We start from the raw sequence: 5,153 nt of genomic DNA on the forward strand, positions 1-5,153 counted from the left end.
CGCGACTGACAGCCTGAGTGATATCTGGAAGAGTGAATGTCAAATATTGAAGGGCACCTACAATACTTCTAAATTTAGTAGCATCAGTAGTATTTCATCATCAGAAGAAGACTTTTCCTTGAGAACTTGTGTGGCAATGACACTACTAGATAACATTTTTGTTTTGGATAGAAAATCATTGGTATACTTCTATTGACTTAGGAAGAGACCACTCTTAAAGCGAATTATCTATACACCCAAGAAGTAGTTCAAAGGTCCAAGATCTTTGATGGCAAACTCATGAGCAAGGTGTTGTATAAGTGTTGCAATAAAGGAATCATCATTGTCTGCAACTAAAATATCATCAACATAGATTAGAAGCAATGTAGTTGCTGAGTTTGTTTTTAAAATAAATGATGAAGGATCTACTTTACTACAAAGAAAACCAAGATGGAACAAGAATGTGGATAGACGATCAAACCAGGCACGATGTGCTTGTTAGAGACCATAGAGAGACTTCTTCAACAAACAAACATGGTCGGCTTTGTCGGGGTGCACAAATCCAGGGGATTGTTCCATGTAAACAGTTTCTTTCAAATGACCATGTAGAAACTTATTTTTCACATCAAGTTGCCTCATGCCCGAATTTAGAGAGAGTAAGAGCAATAACAAGGCGAATGGTAGTTTGCTTGACCACAAGGCTAAAAGTTTCATCAAAATCAATTCCAGAAATTTGAGTGAAACCCTTAGAAACTAACCGAGCCTGGAAACGAGCAATAGAGTCATCTTCTTTGTATTTGATGCAATAAACTCATTTTGATCCAATGAAATTGGTATTGGTAGGTCGTGGGACAAGCTCCCATGTTTGATTTGAATATAGAGCATGCATTTCTTCCTCCATTGCATTGACCCAATGAGGTTCTTTGAAAGCACTATGTAATGTTTTTGGTTTAGAATATTGTTGTGGTGATGTTGTTGCGAGTGCAACATAATCAAAAAAATAGGATGGAGGCCTGCACAATCTGGTTCGTCGTAAGATGGGTACTGTAGAATCGTCCTCATGTTGGTTCAACTCTTCTTCTAGTACTGAAGATTGGTGCTCATGCAATACCTTTCCAACTTGCTCTTCACTTTGTTGGCCAGAACTAGAACTTTATGCGTGATCTTGAATGGGATGTGCCCAAGGTCCTGCAAAACAGTTCTGATCACAAAATAAGAATTGGTTAGCATTATTTTCGGTTGTTTGGTCATTTGGTTGATCTTCACATGATGTTTTGAAAGGGAAGGTCGTTTCATCAAAAACCACATGACGAGAGATATACATTCGTTTTGTCGTTGGATCTAAGCACATGTACCCTTTGTGAATTGGGCTATATTCTATAAAAACACAAGGATATGTCTTTGTAGAAAACTTGTTGTCTCATCTATGTCGTAGTGAAGGAAAGCATTGGCATCCAATCACCCGCAAGCCACTATATTTAGGATGTCTTTTAAAGAGCTTAAAGTATGGACTCTCATAATTTAGTGTAGATAATGACATCTTGTTTATCAGATAGACAACAATGAGAAAAACTCCAGTCTATAAAAATAATGGGATGTTAGCATGAAACATCATTGTTAATGTTGTCTCAACAATAAGGCGATGTTTTCTCTCTGCATTGCCATTTTGTTCGGGTGTCCCTGGACATGAAACATGAAGTTCAATTCCACAAACAGAAAGATGATTCAACAAATTATTAGAAATGAATTCTCCTCCCCCATCACATTGAAGCACTTAATTTTCCTACCAAGTTGATTTTCCATAAGCCTCTAAAATTTTAGGGAACAATCTAGAAATTCTGACTTCCTTCGTAAAGGATATATCCATGTAAAGCGAGAATGATCATCTATAAAGAGTGCATAATATCGAAAATTATGATTAGAAGCCAAAGGTGCAGGGCCCCAAAGATCACAATGAATTTTTTCAAGAGGATATTATGAAATTTTATTAGAAGTTTGAAAAGTAAATTACAGTTTTTTTCCATTTGACAACTAGCACATACAGTGGGTTTTGATACCCAATGTGTGATATTGATCTTGTTCCTTAACAAAGATAAGAATTTCGAGTTTTGGTGACCAAGTCGTTGATGCCAAACAGTATAAGTGGAACCTCCTCCTCTTATTGCACTTAGAGCCTTCTGGTGGCCTTCTTTGAGTGTGTACAACTGTCTTTCCTTATGTCCCCTCGCGATTATCGTTTGATTATGGTCCTTAATAATGAAACCGCACGAAGTAAATTCAAAACAACAATAGTTATCAGAGGCAAATTTTCCAACAAATAGTAAATTCTTTTTCAAGTCAGGAACCACATGAACATCTTTGAAATTTAAATTCCTTGTACTGGGTAAGGTGATTCCTTGTGACAATATTCACATCTCTAGTTGGTGTAATGGGTAAGGTGTAACGACCTAAATTTTTCCCTCAACAAGAAATAATAGGAGTATTTTAATTAAATAGTATTATTATTATTATTATAAATAAATAACTAAATAAAATAAAAAATCAAAATCAAGTTCTAGAAAATTCAAAGGATTAGAATGAGAATAAATTTTTTTTTTCAGGAAGGACTAAACTGCAAACTGACTTAACTCTGAAGGACCAAAGTTAATAACCGACCTATTCTATAGGGACCTAACTGTAACATCAGAAATAGTTTTAATTAAAATTCAGGTCCCTGGCTTTGTCTATAAATACCACCACCGAGTTCAAGTTCAAACCAACTCAAACCAGAGCAACCCAAGCCTCCAAATCCTTGCTAAACCTTCCTCTCCACCTCCTAAAGCCTTCCCTAACCTCTTCTCCGTCCAACAACCACCAGAGATAGCTCTCGGTTCTCCCTCAAATCTCCATCAATTTTAACGAACCAAGAGTCTATTTTGCTTAGAATTTCACCAGGAAGCTATTCGTGCAAGAATTTTGAAGTTTGGAGGTATAGATTTCATTCTGCCATTGTTGCTGAGCTCCTCACCGGAAAAGCTTCACGGTGCTCATCGTTCTGGCCAAACCAGAGACCTTTTCAGCTACCCACCTATACCATTGAGTTCCTGGGAGTGAGAGGGAGCTTTTCCAATCGGTTTCCACCCTTAACTCCACCCTTCCGCCGGAGCGCCGCCGCCAGCCACCGTCTTCTCCGGCGAGCTCACCGGAAAACTGCTCAGAACTTGGATTTTCTTGCATAGTTCGAATCCTTGTCTTCCATAGGTTCCATATACATATTTGGTTCGGAAAAATTAACTTGGTTTGATAAGGTTTTAAGAGGAGAGAAGGTATGCAACTTCCCGGCCTTATAACTCACTATTCTTAATGATTCGATGCAAAGTAAGAGTTGACTATGATTCATGGGAATAAAATGAACATTTAGAAAGAAACAGAATGAATTTTGGAGGTCTAGAACAAAAGTTATGAAATTTTAAGTTTAAGCTAAAATAGTTAATTTTATAATTATTTTCTTATTTAATTGGTTAAGTCGCTTGAATTTAAAGGTGGCTCTGCCGCCGCATAAATATAAAGGCTGGCTCTGCCGCCGCATAAATATAAAGGTGGCTCTGCCGCCGTATAAATATAAAGGCCGGCACTGCCGCCTCATTTAAAAACTAATGGTCGGCTCTGTCGCCTTATCAAAAATACATAGTCAGCTATGCCGCCTTATTAAAAGTTATATAATGATGGTCGGCCTTGCCGCCTAATTATTTGATTTCTTACAAAATAAAAACAAATATTTGTTAAAAAAAGAATTAAATATTAAATTATGAAGAATAACATGGAATTTTATAACTTTAAGGTGAAAAAATTGACTAAAATGCCTTACGATATTATTATTGCAGATAATTATTAATTGGAGGATTTTTCCGAAGAAAGGTAAGGGGGGGAGAATGCTCAACTCATGAGGGAGTGTAGTGTAAATAAATAGGTGATGGACCTCCCTTGGGTCCCTATTTGTTTTATTGAAATATTTTAAACAGGATTTATTTCGGGGAATTGATTCAATAGGAGCCTCCGAATCTTTTCCTAAACATTTTTTTTTACGAGGCATCCCGATTTTTAAAGAAAATATTATTTGATCAATTCTCAGAATATTTCCAAGAGATTTCTAACGGCTTGCAGGTACTCTATGAAAAGGAAAGGTCAGTGGCCCCAACTGGACAGTCAAGGCCAGGCTGTGCCATTGGGTAACGCTGTGAGATCTAAGGGATACCTTTATGGTTGCGGTCCTTGGGGTGTGATTAGGTGGGACCTACCAACAGGTTGGAGATGAGCTTTGTCCCATCCGGAACCTAATCACACTGCAGGCCCCCTGATGATCGTCCCAGCCGAGCGGCTTCTCGGTGACTTTCCTGGAGAATGTTGGGCCCACATCCTTGTCTAGAGACCGAAACTATTTCTAATTTGATTTCTAATGATTTATTTGATTATGCTATTACTTTTCACTTGATTTACTTGCTTATTTATTTTACACTATTTCTCTTGCTCGAGTGTGTTGGATTGCTTCTCACCCCTCTTGTTTTGGTTGGTTGTTCTAATTGAATAACTTAGGGACGGAGACCGAGGAGAAAGAACTAGAATGAAAAAGTGACCAAGGCAGGAAGAGCTGTAAATAGTTGTGAATATACGAGAGTGTTCGAGTAGAATAAAGACCAGCCGATGGAAGAAGACGTGTGCGACTGGACTCGTACTCTATCAGACTGTAAAATAAGTATGAAAGCAGTGGGTTTTTTGTAATTAAGTTTGTCAAAGTAATCGGGAAAGATTCAGAGGAGTCCATGTGAGACTCTGGGACGTCTTGTCTAAGGAAAGGAATTGCTTTTAATGACGCTTAGCGCGGCTAACTTTCCTGGAGACGTTCTCAGACTATCAATTGGACATCGATGAATTCTGACCCAAAGGTCTTGTACTTTTTTCAAAGTTCATCAATAAAAGTGTTGTTTTCTGGGGATATTCTTATTTTGTAGTTTAGGTAGGGTGTGAGTTTGGTCGTCACAAGGGTGGTATCAGAGCTGGTCTTTCTAGGCTAGGGTTAGGGTCTGACGTGCTTCTGAGAGTCTAGAGTCAAGGGCTTAGGTTATGAATAAGAATAAGTAAGGTTTAGACGGTTTTAACCTTAGGTTTGTTGCAGGTGAAGAATGGCTGGTAGAGGT

This window comes from Lotus japonicus, chromosome 4 (genome assembly GCF_012489685.1).
Source record: "Lotus japonicus ecotype B-129 chromosome 4, LjGifu_v1.2".
Lineage (NCBI taxonomy): Eukaryota > Viridiplantae > Streptophyta > Magnoliopsida > Fabales > Fabaceae > Lotus > Lotus japonicus.